Genomic DNA, 22609 nt, shown 5'->3' with positions numbered 1-22609 from the left:
CTTTCCACCCGCCTTCCCCTTGTGGGGTGTTTTGGAAGCTGGGAAAGGGGAAGATAAGAGACCCCCAGCTTCTTGAATGCTCAGAGACCCCCTTGGCTTTCCTCCGCCATGCGCTCTGCCACCCACAGCCCCTTTCTCCTCTCCTTCGCTCCTCATCTTCTGCCAGAGAGTTAAGTGTCCCTGTATTGCTTTCTAACCATAGGGTTTGGGGCTGGCTAACCTCCAGGAGGACCTCCGGTCATTGCAGCAGCCAGACAAAGCCTGTTGGGAGCCCACCACAAGCCCCAACTACAGGGAGACTGTTGTGGAAGAGCCGGTCCCTTTTCAACACAAAAAGCTCTGGGGAGGGAGCATCCCTCCAAGTGCCAAGATCAAGACCCTACATCAAGTAGTCGGAGCATAACTGACCCTCACAGAGTTGCATGGTGGATGTGGAGCACTTCCTCAGTGCAACCAAAAATCCCATCAAATGTGCACCATGTCCACCATGTGCAGCACATATTCACATCTTTGATGTGCGATGCAAATCCCCAACGCACAATGCAACTTGCACACACCTAGTGCAGTGTGCATGCACACCTCTGCTTCCAGAACCTTGGACTCTGTGCAGAGGTTGCACATTGGTCAAAGAGGCCCCACTGTTCCCATTGGAGAACATAGGAATGCACTGGGCCCATGGGGTTCTGGCCTGCAACTTCTCAGATTGTGTGTGTGTTGGGGTGGATCACATCACCATTCCTCTCTTCCCTGTTAACACGGCTTTTGGGGCAGGATATCTGCCTCCAGGTTTCTACCTGAGCCATGACTCTTCCCTCTCCCCATTGCCACCAATCTATCCAGGCAACACTGGGACCAAGCCCTTCTCTGAGACCCCACAGAAGCAGACATTGGCTCATCTCCCCTGAGATCCTGAACAGCAACAACAAAGACCCCCTCCCCCATGAAAATAATCCTTTTGTGTATTCTGTGCCCAAAGGGGGGGGCCTGCAATCCCTTTTGCCAGACCGTGTGCCCTCCGCCCACTTTCCCACCAGACGGATGGTGGGAACCTTTGCAGATCATCTGAGGCACAAACCGGCCCGAATTCCTCCAAAAGCTGGAGCCACCTGGCAGCCTGTGTGGGCGCCTCCTCCTCCTCCTCCTCCTCCTCCTCCTCGCCTGTCTCTCCGCAGCAGCCTCAGAATGTTTTGCATGTTTCCGTTTTCGTGTTCCACACTGTTTTACAAAACTAAGGCAAATTATGTAAATGGAGGAGATTTCTCTCATACACAACCTGTCAGCCACTTCATACAAATACCTCTCAGCAGCCTCCGCTCTCACTCCCACCTCCACAGACTGCCATGCCTTTGCAGCAAACTCCCGGGTTGCTCCCCCTCATGCTCCTCTGATGCACAAGGCAAGAAGGAGAGGCAGTGCTCAGGCCCAATCCTTTCAAGAGGAGAAGCACCCCTTCATGCACACAGCGCACAGCCAAAACGAACAGAGTCTCAGCACCATGACGCCTGTTTAGAGGAAGGGTGGACTTTATGAAGTCTCAGAGGAAAGGGCCAGAAGGACATACACAGAACCAAAGCCATGCAAAGCAAAGAGAGTGGATGAGCTGCAGATCTGACCTTCTTTAAAACGTGGTTATAATCTGAGAACCTGGAAGGTGCCTCTGTTTGCCCATTTGAATCCAGGATGGCATGGAAGGGGTGACAGGGACCGGCAAAGAGACCTCCTCACTTTGGCTCTGGATAGTTGCCTTCAGAAGCAACAGCAAATCCTAAATTGCTGAAGATCTGTCTTCTTCCTGGGAGGTGAACCTTTGCACCCCAAGTCTGCTTTCAGCATTTAGCAGTTGCAAACCCTTCTTGCACTGAGATTTTGTGGGGCACTGACACCAAAGATCACTTTTAAACAGAGAGGAATGCTGTGCTCTCAGGATGTTCTCCAGACTTTCATGGTAACATTAAGCCACAACACAATTTGGGAAGTGAATGGCTTCAGAGGACGGTAAAGGCTTGGCCGGGACATTTCACTGGCTGTCTTTACTAGCAATGCTTTCCAAAAGAGACGGGAGAACGACCTCGGAGGGGAAATCCCTGCCAATATCTGGGAAAGAGTTTGGGAAAAATCCGAAAGCAGCTGGCGACTGTTGCCTAACCAAAGGAGGATGTCTTCCAGTTAATGGCAATCCTGTACTTCGATGATAACTGATTTATAAAATACAGCCTATTTACGTTGGGGATTTTGCATTCGGAGGAGGTCTGAAAATATAGGATTTGAAGCAGAGTCTGGAAACTTATTTACTGTAACAGCTATGTTACAATTTTAGATGTAATAAAGCTTATTAAAGAAAGACGCGGAGCCATGCCACATGGCCTGCCTCCTGGAATTCCTCCAGTGTTTTTTAAAAGAGGAACACAGAGCCTGAAGCCAAAAATCAAATCAGAAACACATCAACAAGGCTTTTAAACTGGGTTCCTGGACAAACAGCTCCCTCCACTTAGCTTTCACAAACCAGTTCTCCAGCCAAACCTAGGAGAACCAAAGTACCTTCTGAGGACCCACATCATACCCCCAACTCCCAGCATTCCAGAGCCTTGAGCCAGAGCAGTTGAAGCCGTGCCAAACCAGGTTATTATTGTCATGTGGCTGCACAGGTAATGCGTGTGAGATATGTACATGTGCATGGAACGATGTGCATTCAGTTGGCCAACTTTGCCATTCAACACAAGGATCGCATGGCACAATCTCTGAGCCAACTCCATTTGCAGAGATTTATGCTATGCAACTCCGGTGTGGGATCTTGGCCATATTCGACAGCCAAGCATTTTCACCCCACTCCCCTTCATTGCTCTTAGAGCAGTTGGGGATGTAGATAGCATATGGTCCCCACGCATGCCTATGCTCATGCTTTAGTCCAAGCGCTTCCATTTGCTCTCCCGTCTTTTGCAATAAAGGTAAAGGTGGTCCCTTGACATGAATGTGTCGTCATAACCGACTGCAAGGGGCTGGTGCTCATCTTTCATTACTAAGCCAGCGTTGTCCGAAGTTGACTCCGGTGGTCATGTGTCCAGCATGGCTGACCAAACACTGTTATCTTCCCACCAAAGTGGTACCTATCTATCTACCTGCATATATATGCTTTTGAATTGCTAGGTTGGCAGAAACTGGGACTAGTGACAGGAGCTCAGCACATCATGCAGCACTTGAGCCTTGAACTGCCAACCTGCCAATCTTCTGATCAAATTGGCATCTTAACCACTAAGCCACTGCATCCCTATACTGTATCTATTGCAATGCATAGTCACAGATGCAGTATTTTGGGTATCTAAGGCCCCATTCCCACTGGCCCAATTAATGTGGGTGGAACTGGGTAGATCCGGATGCCCCTCCCCCGAATCTCTCCGTTAGGAAGTGCCCACTAGATTTGGGGGGCATTTTAACCCAAATGCCTTATTGGGTTTAACTTGAAGGCGCCTGCTGTCAATCAAGCAATCGTCATAGTTGACGTTTGCAGGGGCATCGGAAGTGTGATTCCCTCCCTCCTTTTTTTAAAGAGCCATGCACAAAATGCCCCAAAGGGCGCACATTTTGTCACCATTTAAAATCTCTTTTGTGTCTGTGTGTGTGTGGGCATTTGGGTCAGTGCAGGTTATGATCTGCCCTTGGCCCCATTTTCAACCCCAAAATGCAAGTTAATGCATCCTGTATCCCCCACTCCTTGCCACCCCAGAATGCCTCTTGCACATGTAATAATAATAATAATAATAATAATAATTATTATTATTATTATTATTATTATTATTTCCTCACCTCGGAAATGCCAGAAAAGGATGCGATTGTCATGCATTCTTTCTTGCTTTTAAAAGCAATTCAGGACTACCCCTGAAGAGTAGCAAAAGCATGCATCGTTTTGCCAGTTGCCTAATTGACAAGAGCAACAAATGTAACATGCGAATTGTGGGATTGATTTGCAAAGGAAAAAAAGTCTAGCCCATTGGCAACATTTCCCCTTTTCTGGAAGCCAGCAAATAGAAGGGAAAGGGAACAAGCAGCCAGCCATGTTCTATGCATCTATATATCTGCCTCAAGAAAAAAAACATGCGCATATTTTGTCAAAAATAATGTTAAAAAATAGAAAAAGGGGGGAAGGTGCCTGATGGGAGCTGCGTTTGTGCCGCCTTTGACCTGACCTGACCTGACCCTTTTCCTCCTGCTAGAGGAGCTTTGCCATTGCCTTCCACTGAGGCTGAGAGAGAGTGACCTGTCAGTTCCAACTGACCCATGGAATCAATTGGGAATAAAAGGGAAATGCAGCGCAGGCATTCTGACTGTAGCATCCACATATAACACTAATAATAATAATAATAATAATAATGGCTCTTAAGTGCCAGGAACAAGAGGAAATGCAAGTAGAACAAGCAAGCACCCAAAAAACCATGTGCATAAATTGTCAAAAGAGGCTGCTTCTGCTGCATCCATTTCCCTACATCCCCAGCTTGGCCCCACAGCCCTATTTCCCTGGGCAATCCTCCTCCTCCTCCTCCTCCTTCCTTCCCACCCTCACCTCCCTCTGAGCTGCCCTGGCTCCTTCATCCTCCTCCTCCTCCTGCTCCATTATAGGATGCCCTCCATGGCTCCCTTCTTCCCAGGGCTCCTTCCTCCTCCTCCTCCTCCTCCTCCATCACTTTCTCCACTCCCCCCGCCCTCCCTCTGACAGCCCTTTGCAGCCCAAAAGTCACCCTGATTTCCCCTTTTGCCTCCTCTCAGCCTCCAGTCCTTCGGCTCTTTCCTCCTCCTCCTCCTCCTCCTCCTCCTCCTCTTCCTCTTCCTCCCCCTCCCCTCGGAGGAGGGGAGGGAATGCGCTGCCCTCTGCCCTCCCTCTGCCCTTAATCCCTCCCTGAATTTGCCCCAAACATGATCGAGGGCAAGTTCATATTTTGCGGAACCCGGGTCTTTTGAGAAAAGGCGGACTTTAGCCCGATTCTGGATACCCCGGGGTAAGGGGCATTTCCTTGTGCAAGCCTCAACATGGATTGTGACAGAATCGGGCCCAATATGAACTTCACGTGGAAGAATCGATTTCAAAACCGGTGTAAAAGGTAATGTGAATGGCCCCTAAGTGACTAGAGCAAGTGACCCAAGAAACTTCTGGGGTCTGTGATCGTATAAAAATCCTGCTTCTCTATCTTCTTTTTTGCTCTCCTTTCTTCATTCTCAGCTTTGAGGTCGTGAATTAAACTTTTAAGCTCAATGAAGCTCTTCCTTTTATTTCATCTTTTCATCAGTTAGTTAGGATGTAGGTACTTTGAGTCTAAAAGCAATTAGTAAAATTGTTTAGTTTGCAACTTGACGCTGCCTGGTTGGTTTTGTGTTTTTCTTTATGCTCAAGTCAGTCTCAGCCGTGGAGAAACTGAAGACTGGGGCAGATGACTTCTGCTAAACTCTGCTGAGGAAGGCTGCTTCCGGATAGATTTAGCCTTTGTATTTTCCCTGAAAGGTATAACTCCTTGGAATATACTCCTTTTTCTCACAGGCCAGAATCCCAGGATATGTGCTGCATTTCAGGGGAGCAGACAGTGAGCCCCTCACCAAAACCTCCGATCCCAGTCCCACAGGATGGAGCCACATCAATTGAAGCACCACCAATCTGCTAAACCTGCAACAGTGTGGATGTCCACACAGCGCTTTTCATTCCAGAAGTTTGTGAACAGGTGCATGCAAGGGAAGCGGACCCTTGTTTGAAGGTGTTGGTTTCCTCTGTTGAGAAGCTAGCCCTGGCGCTTCTATGCCCCACTCTGCTGTATCATTTGCACCCAGCTCCACTTGTGGGAGGGCCAGAGCCTCCCTGGACAATGGCGGGGAGCCATAGGGAAGGGCTCTTGTGAGTCGGTTGGGTGTCCGAGGCCTCTGCCGTTGGACCCACAGGGGCTGGATGCCAACTGTGGGCAAAGGGCACCCTTGTTGTTCGTGCAGAGCAGCGGAGGCTCTCTCGCCTTGCTGCCTCGGCTGCAGCTCTGACGGACGCCTTCCCACGAACGAGTGAATGAGCAAATGTGCTCTCGCCTCATTGGGGTGTGTGTGTGTGTGCCTTTCCACCCCGCTGCTCTCAGTTATTGGAGTGAAAGGGAAGCCAATTACCAGCAGCTGGTGAGTGCGAAAAATTATTATTAATTTCCAGGGCAGCATATGCTTTGTGTTAACAATTCTCAGTGGTGTGGCAGGAGGGCCACGCTCCTCCAGATGGTTCCACAGCAGTGGGAATGACTAATGTGCCACAGCACCAACACCACCATCGCCACCATCAAGCGGGGAGAGGGTTGCAAGAACTGGGATAAATGTGGCTAGGTCAGGATATCCCTAAGCCCTGAAACTGCAGGGGCCAAACCTGAGGCTTAGGGAGGAGCCCCTTGTGATGACAGGGAAGGAGGCCACAAGGGTGATGCCACAAGTCGATTTCATTCAGCACAGTGTCTTAAGCATCCACCACAATGGCATGGAGGCTCCCATTCAAAGCAAAACCCTTAGACAGCCTGTTTATACAAATGCACACTTTCCAAGGACTGAATCAGAGGGTCCAGGCACTGAGATCTGTGAAGCCCAGTAGGGCTATGGAGAAGCCCAGAGGAAGGACAGGAGCCAGACCCACGGAGAGTCTTCTGCAGACAGAAATGGCCCTGCCCTTCCTCTTGAGAAGGGTGGCATGGATGATGTGTGCCATGGTTGTTGTCAGCTGGGTGGATGATGGGGAGCTCCTTCCTCTGCTCAGGCCCCATTGAAGGTATTCTCTGACCCTGTCCCTCCTCAGGAGCAGATCTCCTTCTCAGCTGGGACTCTGCTTCCTTGGAGGGCTCCGGTGCAACGCATTTTGCCAGCTCACTTGCCAGAGGGCTGATTCATGCAACGTTTTCCACGCTTAAGTGAACAGAAAACGGAAACTCCCAGCCAATCTGGGTGCACTGAATTAAGAATACTTGACAATGTGAGCATAGGTCACAGTTCACAAAGGAAACCTCTTTGGAAGCAGAGGCTGCTGGACAGACCGCTTGCTGGAGAGGAACCCCATGAATATTCATGGCTGACTTCAAGGAATTCTGCTCAAATGCAGAAGCAAGGCTTGGAAGGGCAGCCTTTGCCGCCTTTGCAGCCCTCTCTCATAGAGTGGGGGGGGGGGGGCTGATCATTTTGTAAAATGCTAACAAACCTCTGCGGTTTCCTGCCCTTAATATTGAAGACTGAGCTTAGGACCTTGGTTGGTCCCATTTGAAACTGGACGTGTGGAAGTGCAGAGCCTTCAATCAGGGATGTAGCCAAGGGGGGGGGGGGTTTCTTGGGGTCCGGACCCCCCCCATTAGAAAAATGAACGGTGCGTGCTGCTGTGCTGCCGCACCCAAGCCCCATTATAATGGTGGCACTTAGTCTGGACCCCCCCCCCCCCCCGCTTCCTAAAATCCTGGCTAGGTCCCTGCTTCAATGGCAAAGGCCTTGGAGGAGTTAGGGATTTTATGTTTTCAACAAAGGAAAACTGAGAAAAGGAAGGGATTGCTATTCTAGCAGGAAAGACACTGGAGACCTGGCTGCCATCAGGAACACCCAGAAGTCTTTTTCTGCCCATGGAGACATGTAGAGTTTAGGGAAGGCCTTCTCACAATCTGCAAACCCCTCTTGCACCAACATGAGAAAGAAAGCATCATTGTGCAGCAAACAGCAACTTAGAACGATGCCTCTCCTTGCCACCCCTGTTCCCCAACCCACTCTTTGCTCCTCCAAGACAAGCCTCTTCCCATCTTCTGCCGCCAGCGCAGGCTCCTCTGGGACACAGACCGCAAATGGCAATGTGAGCCAATGTAGCAGCCATGGGTTTGCAAGCGCTCCTTGCCGCCTGCTTTGCATTGCTCTCAGCGTCCCGTTGTGGTGCGCTGGTGGCTCTGTCAGGGGATGCTGGGGGGCAAAGTTGCTCTGCTGGGTCCTGCTGTGCCCTCCCAGCCTTTCCTCCTTGGCAGCAGAGGCCTGCCATGCCTCCCCACTTTCCCAAGAAGGCCCCCTTTCTCAAGAAGGATATAACCCTATGTATTGGTTTCTATTTATTTCCATAATTTGTACCCCACAACATAGATTAAAGCAAAATACAGATTAAAATCATTATAATAATAACAGTTTAAAAACAACAATAAGCTATTCTGTTTAAAAACAGCAATAATTTAAACCATTCAAATGCATTATAAACCTAACAATGAGGACAAACTTCAACTCGTTCCAACTTCCTAAGGCGATTACAGGGGTTTCTTGGCAAGATTTCTTGAGAAGGGGTTTGCCACCATTGCTTTCCTCTGGGGCTGAGAGAGTGTGATTTGCCCAGGGTCACCCACTGGGTTTCCATGGCCAGCGCTCAAACCACTAGGCCATGCTGGCTCCGGGAAAAATGTACAGTAAACAAACCCTTCATTAAAAGGCCCTTCTGCAGCAACTAGTTATTGGCCTAATCGCTGCCTGCATAAAACGCCTTTGTTTTCCAGTGGAAGGAGAACAAATGGGGGTGAGGGGCAATAAAGTCCCCTGGGGAAGGGAGTTCCCATGACTGGTAGCAGCCACCCAGAAGCCCTGTTTTCCCACTAAGGACGCCCATGTGGGTGGCAGGACAGAGAGAAAGCCCCCCATCCCTGCCAGACCCCTGGGCGGTCCTTGCAATTTCAGAGCAGACTGCTGTCTATACTGAACAAGGCAGAGCCAAGAAGCAATGGGGAGACACTCCGCCCCATGGCCTGGGGGCCTCTGTGCTCCCCACTTTCTTGGAAAGGCAGCTGGGAAGAGCTTGCCTATTATGCCTCAGAGGGGCTCTATCCCTGGGGCTGGGGCACCAGTTTGCCATTCTCTGTCAGTCCAGCACTGAGCTCCAGTTGCTTACTTGCTGCTGGTGGTGGCAAGACTCAGTGCTCTGGAGGAAGCCTGGGATCGCAGCCATGCTGCCCTGGCATCTGTGCCACGAACCTGCAGGCCCTGCCTGCCAACAGCTTGGCCTGTTTATGCACCCCAGTTAGTTTGTGGAAGCAGCTGAGTTTTGCTGGAGCTGCCGAGGTTTGGAAGTGGAAAAACAGCACAGTTATCCTTGCCCCATAAAACCAGAGAGCCAGTCCTCCATAAACACAAGCTATTGCTGAAGTAATGGGGCGGCTGGTTTGGAGTGGGAAAATGGCATAGGGGCCCATGAGATATTGTGTATAGGCTACATTAAGAAAGAAAGCAAGAAGGGGGGCAGAGAGATGGGGGATGCTTCTGGACCCTGCTTCCCCCAAACTCTTGCCCCAAGAGCTGGCAGCCCCACGCGGTGCCCATGGCATTCTGGGAAAGGAGGGCTGGAGGCAAACTGACCTCTGTCCAGGGCCAGGGAAACAAAGTGGAGGGGAGGATAGGCTTTTTAGCTTTTGAAAGGAGGTCTGTGGGCAAGAGCAAGGGAAGACCCAGTGCCTAAGGGTTCCTCTCTGCCCACAGCCCAATGGAGGAGCCTCCTCAAGTCTTCCTCTTGGCTGCCCAAATAATGCTGGGAGCAGCCCCTTCTTTGTTGCTGCCACATAAAGCACACAATTGAATGATAACCGGCCAAGAAGTGACTGAGCATAATCTAGAAGAAATATTGGTGCATTAAAATATAGCGGAAGCAGTTGCAGCAGCTGCTGAAAAGATTGCGCTGAGGAGCCCTTTTCCCTGGCTGCAGGCCCCCAGGCCATAAATCTCTCCGTTGGCTGAAGGCAGATCTTGGAGATGAGAGAAGAATAAGGGAGAAGCTGGAGACGGGGGACGAGGCAGTGAGGAAGACCCCATGCAAGGACAGGGCCCTCAGGACCCACGGCTGAGCGGAGGCAGAGGCTGAGGAGGAGGGTGCCTCTTGCGCAGGGCCATCCCCTCCGCTGCGCACTGTGACATCATCCTTTGTGGCATCATCAAGGCCCATCCTGTGACAACATCAGAGGTCATCTCAGGAGCTCACGTTTTGGCCTTGATGGTGACCCTTCTCATGTCAGAAAGAGCAAAAAATTACCCTGCCCCATAGAAGGAGAGGCATCAGGGTTGTCCCTCTGGATTTGGGGAGACTATCTACTTGTTCCCTGATCACTAATTGGGAAGGAAGGGTCTGCTACTCTGGTCCACTGGAAACCCCAGAGCAGACATTTGAACCCAGAAACACAGGCTGGCCCACTGACAACGTGATCATAAGATGCCAGTCTCTGCCAAATTCTTGTGCACTCCCCCCCTCCCCGAACAAAAAACCCATGCAAACCATGTTGGCATGAAGCTCGGGGCAACACCAAAGGGCATCATTAGGTTTAAGAAGGCCTCACGGAGCAGTGTACCAATGCATTCACCAAAGGGATTTTTCTTTCTGTGAATGAGCCTCAGGCATAAATTTAAGGCTGATAATCCGATTGACCCGGAACATTTGGGCACTGGGTCTTCCGAACTGGAGCTACGAATCTCAAACTCGGCTGGCTGCAGATAGCATCTCAGTCTGGCTCAGACTGATTTCAAAGAATGTTATGCAAATATTGTAAGCTTTGGAGCTTCCCCCCCCCCCCAAACATAGAAGGATGGGGAGGGGAGGGGGCCATGTGTGTTCTGAAGCCGCATAATGCCAAATATAGGAACAAGGCCACACAAATAGCCCCTCGGCCCTGGCTTGGAGCTGTCATCCCAAACTATTAGTTAGGAGCATGAATCATACAGCCATTAACCTGGGGATGATAGGAGGGACACTGAACCACAGAACAAACCAGTTCATTATTTTCAGGGCAGGCAAGTCACATCCATGTTAGTTCCAGGGCCAAGCAGGTGGGAGGCTCAAACCCCCATTTAGTGCCCCCATGGCATGGGCTGCCCCATTTTGGAGACATGGAAGAGAGGGCAGCAATCAGTTGTGACTGAGAGCATGCATTCCCTTTCTATACTGCCTTTGGCGACTGTGGCTTCCATGCCAAGTGCTTGGCAAAGTGTCTCTGGGTTCTGGTCTGAGCTTTAAAGGTTCTGTCCAAAGGGAGAAACCGTATCTCCCCAAATAGAAGAGAGTGGCTTGTGTGGTTTCTTGAAGCTGATGGCCTTGGATAGCTCTTTTGAACTCTGGAATAAAACCCAGAGTGGACCCACTGTCCCTGGTGAGCCCTGTGCCCAGGTGTGTCCTGCCCATGTGAGTCTAGAGCTGAGGCTAGTGGCCCCAGAGAGGCAGGAGGCCAAACGGTGGAGGATCGCTCTCCTCCTCGCTTCTCCGCTGTGGATTCACTGTAATACTTTGAGTACAGTCCAGAGTTAGGCACTTTGAAGTCCCATTTTCTTTTGGCTGGAAAGATTTAAACATGTGTTTAATGCTTCCATTAAAACCAAGAGAAGTTTAAAGCGCTCTGTTGCTGTTGTTTTTTCTGGCCAGACTGTCCTTTTTAAAAATGTTGTTCTCTTCATTTTGTTCTCTTCATAAACAGCTGGGATTCTAAGGCCAGCTTGTCAATTGTGGCCATTTCCCTCAAATATATATATTGCCATGTAATTCAATACTAGTAGGAGCAAAAGGGAGGTTTTAGAAGGAGGGAAGATAACAGGATTTTACATGTAGGAAATACTAGGCCATCTAAAATCCCACTTGCTCTACATATCAAAGAGGGAGGGAAGAGGGAATGCTATCATTTCCCCAACATTTACTAGGCTGGACCCTGCTTGGCTTCCAGGATCAGATGGGATCTGGTGCTTTCAGAGAACCAAACTGGGCCTTTAGTGGGCCATAACTTTATGGATTGGAATTGCTAAAAGCCATGAACTGGGACCAGTCCTGGAAGAGGCCACTCTGCTGCCATTACTACTCTCCCTCTCCAGATGCTCAACCCAAGGGGTGAGTTTGTTCCTCCGTCCAGAACTGTCCTTCCAGTGCCATACACCCCTCACATCTTGGCAATAGACCCAGAAGACTGGGAAAAGAGTGTAGGAGTGAAATGGGGACGCATGGCGGGTGGGGAGTGGGCTACCTCTGCGCCAAGGCAAAGGGGAGAGCTTGCCGCGTGGCAAGAGATGCGGCTGCCCATTTAAGAGCCGCTTCCCTGGGGATGCTCTGCTCACTCAGTGCAGAGAACGGTCAGCAGCTGCTTTCCTGCTGACACAACCAGGAAACCTGATTCACCGTTCCATCAATACGGTGCATTTAGACCGAAGGAGCGACTAATGGAGATGGAGCGAAGGGGCCTGTTCCAGACTATCGCTTACAGGGTTAAGTGGCCAAAGCACTCCAGCCCCAGTTGCTCTTGGGGGCTGCTTGCTCTGCCCCTCTTGCCAGCCCTCCGCTTGCAGCCCAGCCAGTGTCCACCCCCTGAAAAGGACCCCCTCTCAGCCCCCAGATGTTCCCTTTGAGGCCTGGAGGGGGGCCTTGGTATGCCTCACATATGTCAGTGGGAAGACCACCAGTAAGATAAGAAGGCCAGAAAGGCCCTGGACTGGGAGAAGGGGCCTGGTTTTAATTCCTGCCCAGCTGCAGCTGTGCCAGGGCTGGAAGCCAAGCCAAGCCTTATGCAAACTCTCTTCTGGGTCCTCTCATCCATGGGCTTTTTGGGAACTGATGTCCTCCTGGCATCTCTTGTCAAAGATGTTTGCAGCCCCCAGGGTCACTTGGAAGGCCAGTGTGGCTCTTCAGACCCTGGCAGCTGTGCACCCACCTTGAACACAGAATCACAGACTCGTAGAGCTGGAAGAGACCCCAAGGGCCATCCAGTCCAACTTCCTTCTGCCATGCAAGACACCATCCCAGTCTTCCCTGTGACAGATGGACATCCACCCTCTGCTTAACAAGGAGGACAAGACGATGGGAGAAGTTGACACTAGCAGTTGTTGCCACGAGGCCTGGCCACTTACTCCACACATGCCGAGAAAAGCAGAGGGAGCAAGTGGTAGGTAGGAGGCAATCTTCAGCCACAGAGGCATTGGCTCCGTCTCCCTTCCCCATGGGAATAGAACATCTTCTCATTTGGCCCCAGCCTCACATTCTGACACATTTTGTCCTATTACCAGGATCCCTTGCCAACTGTTTCCCTTCTGTGAATTTTCTGAGCAGCTCAGGTAGACAAGTAGGCAATACAGGGATGGGCTTCTAAAGCAGCCTGGAACCAGTCACAGAGGCACAGGCAAGGGTCAGAATATGCCACCCCTGCCTGGCACTTATGAGGCACTTATTTCAGGTGGCATCATGCACCAGGTGTACATTCTTCCTGGGTTGGACAGCCCCAGCAGCCTCATTTCTCCAACACTCTCCTTCCTTCCTTCCTTCCTTCCTTCCTTCCTTCCTTCCTTCCTTCCTTCCCAGCTGCAGAGCCATTTCCCTCCCGCTGCCACTGCCTACACTACTGTAATGATGCCAGCGCAGGGCACCATCAAGAGACTGGCGTAGGGATGGAAATCATCATAAATTTTGTGCTTGGAGGCAAGGACTAATAATTTAAACATTTTTCTCCTCACTGTGAGAAGGTCATTGAAAACCGTGCAGTTTTCAAAGACTATTTGCACTTCAGGACATTCTCTGCACAAGAAAAAAAGCAAAACCCCAAACCCTGCATGTGGTTTTTTTTTTTTTTTTTTTTTTTTTTTTTTTTTTTTTGAGGGGGTGGGTAGGTTGCACAGAAAATAGCCCCTTTTTCCTGCAGGAGACCTGTTTCTTTTGCAGAAAAGAATGTATGCCCTTTTCACACAGAATAGGTCCCAGATTGCAAAGGGTCTGACCCACCAAAGACTTTCCTCTTGGACCTTGCTAGTCTCCAACTCTGGCAGTCTGGGCCGACTGACCTGGCCATTTCTCTGGCTCTCTTTGTAGAGGCATTTCTGTTTGTGAAGACAGAGAAGTGTGTGTTTGTGCCTGTGAGCTTCTCTCCATGGAGTGCAATCCCTGGACGCCTGTGGCGTATCTGATAGTCTGCCAGCCAAGGTAACAGATGATGCACCTAAGAGTGTGCTGTGGTCCATGGCTGTTTATCCCACAATCTCCCTGGCAGCTGATGCTTCCAGGTCAGTGGGACAGTGAATCTCCTCCAGGTGTATTCCAGACTTTAAAAGGAGCTGTCAAAGCTGCCAGGCTCCTCCAAAATAAGTTCAGCAACACAGGGAGCTCAGGAGCAGCCACTGGCTTCCATGTCAAGGAGGGACAGCAAGTCCTTTGGTCATGAAGGGATTCTCCAGGCGCTGAACCTTTTCAGGAGGACTGGGCTGCCCAACCCATGTGTTGAATGGCAGCATGTACCAAGGCACCAAATATGCAACCTAGTGCACAATCCAATGTCCTTATGCATCCATGCACAATATGCACCCACAAGCAATGTGCCGTGTGTGTCCATGCAACCACTGTTTCTGCAACCTTGAGCTAAATGCAGCCATTCTGTATCAGACAAAAACATCCAACCATTTCCACTGTCAAGTGTAAGACATCCAAAGGATTCCAGCCCATCTGTTAGTTCTCCAGGTGCCTCAAGACTTGTTGGCTTTGTTGCAGAGGATTTGTTTAGGATTTGTGCTTCAATGGCAAGAGAGTCACAGAAAGGGTACAGCATAGACACACAAACCCACCAACTGACCCAAACGGAGACGCGGCATGGACCCGGGGGTGAGCTGGGGTGGGATGTGTCTCCCTGATGCTTTACACACCTTTGGGACCAGAGAGACAGCTGCTGGGCCGGCTTCCTTTTGTCACCAGAGACACAGAGAGAGGGCAATGCTGGCCTGAGTGGTTCTTCCGCCTGATCTTCTCCTTCCGACAGGAGCGTTCTCACTGTCAGGCGGCCACAGAGCCTGGCTGTCACCTGCGATTAGGACGCAGGCACAGATCAGCCCAAGATTTCACTAGCAACTCGTTCTTGCTGACTCTGGTTTTGTGCAGCTTATATAACTCATCTGGCATGAAGCTGTCAGGAAGGCCAGCCATCTTGCTGAATGAAGCGGGCAGCCCCTTAATCGTGGGAGACATGAAATGGGGCACCAGGGGGAGATGCCATCCTCTTGCCCCTCTCTTTTCTTCCATGTTTTCCTGCTTGGTAAACCCTCATGGCCACTTAGCCACTAGAGGTCCACTTGGCCACAATAACGTCCCTCTCTCAGCCCTGCATTCAGAATTGCATCCACTCAGAAACTGGCATGTGCCAACAATCCTTTGGGAGGTGAATTAAGCAAATAACTGCAAAAGAAATGAAGGGGCATGAAAAGTAGGGGAGGCAGAGAAATGGGGAAGGGGCCCAGGGCCAGTTGAGCACCAAGAGGCTTCTCTTTGGATGGGGCTGAACCTATGGGTTTTCCCCTCCAGGAAGGAAGAGAGCCAATGTAGACTAGTGTCTACAAGTCCCATCCCAGAGAAGTGACCCAGAAGGACTCCATGACTGATGGCATCAAAAGCCCCCAAGAGGTCCAGCAGAACCATGAGGGACATCTCCCCTGTCCAGCTCCTGTGAAGCTCATCTATTGTGACCAAAACCATTTCTATCCCAGAGCCATGCCTGAAACCAGACTGAAATGGCTCCAGATAATCTACCTCATCTAGTACTCCAAGCTGCACAGAAGCAAAGCTGGGGCTGGCTTGTTCATCCACGTCTCAGAAGTGCATATTTGTGGAGCTGAGCAGCATGCCTCCTCCTCCTCCCAGTGGCAGCCTCTTCCATTCTGGGATGTGATAAGCATCTGCGCAGATTCCCTTTGACATGATCTGGATTCCTCCTGGGCTCTTCTCTGGCTGGCTTGCGCATTGCCCTCCTGAACGTTTCTGTGGGAGGCATGTGGTGGGCCCTTCTTCCCTTGTGGCTTGCTTTTTCTTGAAATGTATCCACAGGGCTCAGGGTTGCAGGCATTTGTTCACAGCATAAGCAGCAAGTGCATGTATGTGCATAGAAAGTTAGCCCTTTCCCAGCCTGCATTCCTTCCTTTCATGAGGCAAATGCAGCTCAGAGAAGCCAAGGAGGGACAGATTTGAAGCAAGGAGAATTTTTGGCCTCAGTGGCTTCCGCTCAAAGGAGCCGTCCCGCGTGCTGAAGGACACCCTCCCCAAACAGGTTGAGCACTTCGGACAGCTCTTTTGCACCGTCGCATTAAAACTGCAAACCAGAGCCATTGATGCTGATGCAGGTTCTCCCGGCAGCAGGCACTGGCCTCAGGGGAGGAGGGCAGCAGACAGTTTGCCTTGCTGGGTGTTTGCAATAAGTACACATGGCTATTCACAGTTCCTGTGTTCCAGCCCCCTTTACTACACCATTCCTTATCATAGGTATGTCTGCCATAAGGTGCCCCTCCCCGGTGCTCTCCCTCCCTTCCAAGGCTTCAGATCCCTGCTTTGTGACAGAGCTCTTGGAAACATCCCAGCAGGGATGCTGGTCTTCACCCGTCTGTAAAGCAGCTTTTATGCTCAGTACTCTTAGGATTTTTGTTCAGAATTACTTTGTAGTCATACTCGCCTATATCAAACCACAAAAAGCATATGAGACTATGAAGGACCACTCTGGTGCTAAAGCTAAATAAACCTCTCATGCTACACTCCCTTGGTAATTTTGATTGACCCTCAGAGCTGCAACCTTTATGGGACAATCCTGTGTGTGCCAACTCAGAAATAACCATCACTGGGTTCAATGGGACTCACTCCCAGGCAAGTACCTATGGCTGAGGCGGGAATGCTTGGTCCCTCTTGCCTACTGTTGTCAGCTCCGACTGGCAGAGCCATGGCTCTCTGCTGAGAGTTCAGATGGGGTTCTTCCTCCTAGCCCTGTGCAGAGGCCCTTGTCCTTCTTCCCACTGGTCTTCCATCCAAGGACTATCTACACCTGGCCCTGATTTGCAAGGAAGGCAGTAGCTCACAAGAGACGACTCCCCACTTGCTCAGAGTAGCCCATAATCCTCTTATAGGAGCCAGCGAGTGTCACACAACCCACAGGCCACTTGGGTGGATGCTTTTCATGCAGTGTCCCTTCCTCTGGCACACAGGGATAAGGATGGGGTAGGGGCTGGCCCTGGCATCGTCTGCCTGGCATCACTGGCCCTCCCCCCATGGAGAAGCCAAAGCCACATTGACATGCCAAGGGTGGTTGTGGGCATGTTTCCTCTCATGCACTCCAAAGTATGCATTGTGAACATTCATTATAATGTCTGCCTGTTGTGCAATGAGAAAGGTAGTCTTAAATGTCATATTGACACAGATTTCCTTGTGGGAGTTTTCTCTCGCTCCCCACCATTTGCACTGTCTTGTTTTCCACGTGGCGCCTGGCAGTTCTCACATTTTGAATCTGCTCTGGGCTTCCATTCAGATATTGAAGAAAGTGCCTGTGGTGCTGTACCCTAACTTCAGAAGATGTTCAGCCTCTCAAAGCCCTTCTGGGATAGGAGCCATCAGATCCCAGTGGGTTTTCGCACTGCTTGCTATTGTGGCTGCCTTTTCAGGCCCAGCCAGCCTCTCTCCATGTGCTTCTGTGACGCAGCCCAGATCGTGGCTCAGGAGGCCGCCTGGAACGCCTCTTCCCTTGAGAGAAGTGAGTCCAAGTGCCGGATGGATTGCAAAGTCAAGAGCTGCCTGAAGGACTCTGCCGGCCTCCGCAGAACCTCCTGGGGAAGGGATGGAGGCAGCTCCTCCCTGGATGTGTCCTGTAGCCACAAGGCCAGCTCAGCTCCATTGAAGGAGTGAGGATTCAGCTCTGATGCTTCCAGACAGCCGCTGCAATGAAGGTGCTGAGGGGCAACAGCAAGGTTAAGCCTCCTCCGCCGAGATATTTGCTCTGTGGCAAAGGGCACTCGGCTGCCAAGCCTCGCATGTGGCCCTGGCTCTGACATCCCGAGAAAGACTCTGTTTCCCATCCCAGGTGCAATAAGGGCTTAGAAAGGAGCAGGGCCTGGGAGTGGCCATGATGGCCACAGGATTCTGGGAGATGCAATCCAAAAAGGGAAACAGGAAAGGACTGATGGCTCATTTTGGTGTCCCTCTCTGGTCCTGAAGGAGCAAGGCCCTCAGATGGCCACACTCCCAAGTTATTCCCAGGATGGGTCTGGGGGCTTGGGGAACCTCCAAAAATGGCCCAAAGAACAAAAACAAACCACAGCTGGCCAGAGGTCCACTTCTGTTTGTGTGTAGAAAAAGAGAGAGTGCTACAGAGCAACCTATCTGAGAGGAGGATTGCCACTCGGGGGGGGGGCTTCCAAGTGGGGCAATTTGCTCTCCTTTTCTGCCTAGAGAAAGGGCAGTCCAGCAAGTCTGGAAGGAGTTCTCGAGGGCCACAAAACAGCCTTGGGGGGCTGCATATGGCCCCCAGACCACATGTGCCCCCCCCCCCGGTCTGATGCCTCCCCCTCACCCCTGCCTGGGTCCTGCCTGGCACCAAGGAGATTCATTTCGCCAGCCCTGGTTGGTGACGCCTGGGTCCCAAACTCAGCCCTCTCTAGATCGGCGACTGGCTGGGACACAACAAATGCTGTATCTCTGAATGCCGCCCTCGTCTCATCTCACGCTGAGTGCAAGAGGCGCTCAGCTGACCTCTGGGAAGTTCTGGCATCTTACAGCTTTGGAGCAGCTCTGCCTGGATCTCTGGAGGAGAGGGGAGTGAGGCCTGGGGAGAAGGAAGGCAGAAGAAGTGTTTGGAGGGCGATGGAGGACAGGGCCTCTCCCCTCTCTACCAAGAACTGTTACAACAATTGCGGTGCCACACTCGACAGGCGCAGCTCCCTGGACAAAGCTGCTCTTCCAGGGTGTGTAACTGAGCTGTCAGAGCTCATAACTCTATGAGAAAGACAGGAGCGCTCAGCTCCGCTGCAGAAGGGAGGGCAGTGGAAGCAGCTCAACTGGGCCAGGAAGCCCTCTGCAAGGATCAGGACCTCCGACGTTTTGGCTCTGGAATCTCTGTACTTGTGTGTGAACAGAAGGACAGGGATCATGGAGGCAAAGGATAAGTGGAGGAAGGCTCTCTTTGCTTCCATAGACCCATTTGGCCACCATCTCCACCACAGAATCTGAGATCCCCAGGGCTGGAAGGGTTCCCCAGAGGCCATACAATCCAAGCCCTGCTCAGTGCTGGATCTCCAGATAGACTGGCAACCCAGAAGCAGGAGTTGTCCAGTCTCTTCTTGAAGGTGTCTAGAGAAGGAGACCCCAGAATTGCTGTAGGAAGGGGCTTCCATTGCTGAACCGCTCTCACTGTCAAGAGATTTCTTCTAATGTCCAGTTGAAATCTGCTCTCCTGTCACTTAAAATCATTAGACTTGGTCCTGTCCTCTGGGGCAGCCTCTCCTTCCTGCCCTTTATTGATTTAGTTCCTCTATCATATCTATGCTATGTTTTAGATACTTTTAAAATGCAAAAAGCCCTGAAATTGGGCTTAGCACTGGGGTGCATTTCCACCCACTCAAATAAGCTGTCTCTCCCTCTGGAAATGAACCCAAGTGCTCTCCCAGAGACAGCACAAGAGGCAAGCCTTTGCAAAGAGGCACCTCAGTCGCTCATGCATGGGGCAATTCTCCCCTGGTGTTCCTGTGCTCCCCTGGGTTCTCGCTGTGGGGTTCCAGTCAGACCCCTTTCTGCTGCCCTGCAACAATGTCCCTCTACTGAACTGGAGAGCCAGCCTGGCAAACATTCCCTTTGGGGAATGGCAAGCCCCAGAAGGCGCCCATGTCATGCGTGTGGATGTGCCCACATGCCCCCTGTGTGCCCCTTGTGGGCCTGACCTCCCGCCATCACTTCCCACCCCCCGGCCTTCTCTCCCCCATCACTGCCAAGAGATGCTCAGGGCTCCCTGAAGCCTAGGAACAAATTCCAGCAGGCCGAATGACATTCTGATTAATTAGACCATAAAAAGAATAATTTTATCAATCCCGGCATCTGAAGCAGGAGGATGCAATGTTTTGTCCCAGCTAATGGGAGCCTCATGTCTCCAATTAATGTGGGGAGGATTCATCTTCCGAGTTGGGTCCCATAGAAAATTGACATTTAGTAGAATGTCAAAGGCAATTTCCTTCAAGAGCTGCCTTTCCTCCCAAACATCAGGGAAACGCTGCATTTGGAGGCAGCCTTTCCTGCCACGTTTCTCCTCACACACTTAATTTCACATCTGGACACCCACAAGTGGCTCAAGGGACTCCCTGGACCACAACTGTGGCATGAAGGGCATCCTTTTGGTAGCCCTTTGTGGCTTTCCTGACACCCAGAAGAACAGCCCTGAAACTCCTATCAATGCCTATGGAGGGGACATGCGGCTGTGCATACATGCTGCGGCCTTTTACCTCTCAGAGCCCTAATTTAGAGAGGAAAGCACCATGTTACTGGCTGAAAGCCTTACTGAAGTCACCATGGGTTGGACCCAATGGCCCCAGTCTTTTCCTTTAGTGGCTCTGGTCCCCGCAGATTAGCGGCCATTGAGAACACAAACACTGTGGATCAGCCTCGGGTGAAGCATTGTGATTATTCCGCCACTTCATGGCCAGGTTGCAGAGTAATCAAATTAGGCTAATAGGATGGGAAGGAAAATGGACACCGAAGTGGCTCCGACTGATCGCTCTGACCTCAAGGGTGGACTGAGCAAATTGCCGACAAAATGGTGCGCAAACAGTTTGGAGGGTGGCACTAAGGAGCCCTGGTTGGCTCTGGAAAGGGGCGCAGGAGGGAATGGGGAGCAAAGCCAAGGGAGCCCAGCAATGGCAAAGCCAGGCAGATGCTCTTGAGAGTATCTGAGAGGGGGGCTGCTCCCTCTGGCATCTTGGACACATCCGGTGTGCCCATGTTATTATTCTCCCCGCTGATTTGCAAGGGCACCAGAGACGTGGATCATCTCCTCCTCCTCCTCCTCCTGGGACTCTGGGCAGTTTCATGGTCTCACACAACCAGGGGTTGTGTAGTGCACATCTCCACATGAGGAGTTACGCACTGATTGTCCTCTGCAGCCCAACACTCAACTGCCATGCTGTCTCCCACCATGCCAACAACTGCTGCTAAAATGGCAAATGATTTGTAATGTGCAGGAAGGATTAAGGGAGCAACAGGTTTCTATCCGTGAAAGGCAGAAGGAGTCCATCCAGCATGTGGACAAAGTGGACTTTGTTCCTCCATTCTGGCTTTTCAACACAGCAAGGAAGCAAGTGCCCACCTGCCCATGGGTCAGTGAGCATGGCTGCCCAGGGACCCCTCTGGAAAGTGGGGTGGACGGCAGCCGCCCATGTGGGGAAAGGAGTTTGAGTCAACGCACCTTGAGCCGGCTTCTTTTCAGTCCCTGGACGTTCCTCGTGCCTCGCGCATTATGCGCTGCGGAGGTTGCAGCCAATCATTTCCCACTGCTTGTCTGCTCTATTTATTCAGGATTTCTAAATGTCATCCTCATGAAGCCTAGGGGGAAAAAAGAAAGGAAAGAAAGGAAAACTGGGCTAATCTTCCACAAGCATCCCTCCGTGGAGGAAAACATCCGTATCACAATCCTTGCAAGAGAGCAAAATGCTCTGAAAGCTTAATTATCAATGCCATTTATTTTCTCAGGGCCTCAGCTGCATTGGAGCTTGGATGCGAATCTCACCGATTTATCCTGAACTCCACAAAAGTGGCCCTCCAGGTCCAGCCTTTCAGAAAAGAGGAGAGGCTGCCCACCTCTGCTTTTTGGGGGAGGAGAGCATGGCTTCCCTGGGCTTCATCATGAATCCCAATTTGGGGGTTGCAGCCAGCGGTGCCAGGTTCATTCCCTGCCATCTTGGTGTCAAGGTTTCAGGATGCAGGGCTGGGAATTATCAATAGAATCAAAAGCCATTCAAGAACCCATCTGTGAAACTGGCAACGCAGTGGGATATATGCTTGCTTTCCATGAACAGCCAGTTTCCAAGGCCGGATGGTTAAGAAAACGTCTGAAAGCTTTTCACATTTATTTCCTTTTGCTCCAGAACCCAAAACCCTGGGATTTTGACTTAATCTTAAGAGGAAATTTGTGGCCACCAGAACTGCTGTGAAGTGGAAGAGACTCCTTTGGACGATGGAGGGCTCCCCTTTGCTGGAGGTTTTTAAGGAAGATCGGATGCCCCCCTCCCAAAGGATGGGATTTCTCTCCTCAGTGGGGCCATATGGCTCCTGAGGCTTATTTTATTGCCCTGTGGCTCACAGCCTTGCTCAGGTCCAATTCATCTGCAGCAGGTTCTGCCATTCCTCTACCTTCCGTGGCAAGAGAGCCTTTCTGCCTGGTCCTTTGGTCTGCCTCCTATGGCTGTTCCTCTTCGGATATAGTCCCAGGGAAAATGTACAATGTGGGTTTTAATAGTAACCAGGCATTAAAGGGTTACTGTGAGCCATAATGATTTGGCATTTAAACAGGAAGAGACATCAAAAGAAAGTCAACAAGTGCTCTAAAGTCCTGTAGAGTCACTCAGGAGGGTGGCTGGATCCTTTGTGGCTCCAGAGGGAGAGGCAAGGCCTAGTAGGCCTCACGGAGCCTTTGCTAGAGTAGTAACGAGCATTTTGCCTCAGAGAGGGTTGCTTTGTGTCACCAGAGGGAGAGGCAAGGCCTAGTAGGCCTCACGGAGCCTTTGCTAGAGTAGTGATGAGCATTTTACTTCAGAGAGGGTTGCTTTCTGATACCAGAGTGAGAGACAAGGCCTAGTAGGCCTCACGGAGCCTTTGCTAGAGTAG

At 51.1% G+C, this 22609-nt stretch overlaps 1 long non-coding RNA gene across 2 annotated transcripts in view; it reads right to left on the bottom strand.

Annotated features, from left to right (window-relative positions):
* LOC149306618 (uncharacterized) overlaps nucleotides 1–22264 on the bottom strand; it is a 38924-nt gene extending 16660 nt beyond the window's left edge. For both annotated transcript variants that reach the window (XR_016282333.1, XR_016282332.1), the window contains exons 1-2: nucleotides 22136–22264; nucleotides 21192–21328 (exon numbers count right to left, since the gene is read on the bottom strand). This is a non-coding gene — a long non-coding RNA (uncharacterized LOC149306618). The remainder of the gene's footprint in view (nucleotides 1–21191; nucleotides 21329–22135) is intronic.
* Nucleotides 22265–22609: the final 345 nt, after the last annotated feature.

The sequence above is a fragment of the Sceloporus occidentalis genome, unplaced genomic scaffold (assembly GCF_023333645.1).
Source record: "Sceloporus occidentalis isolate IW3139 unplaced genomic scaffold, rSceOcc1.0.p SCAF_9, whole genome shotgun sequence".
NCBI classification, from domain to species: Eukaryota; Metazoa; Chordata; class Lepidosauria; order Squamata; family Phrynosomatidae; genus Sceloporus; species Sceloporus occidentalis.
The sequence above is the reverse complement of the archived record's forward strand: the minus strand, read 5'-3'. Positions and strand labels throughout refer to the sequence as shown.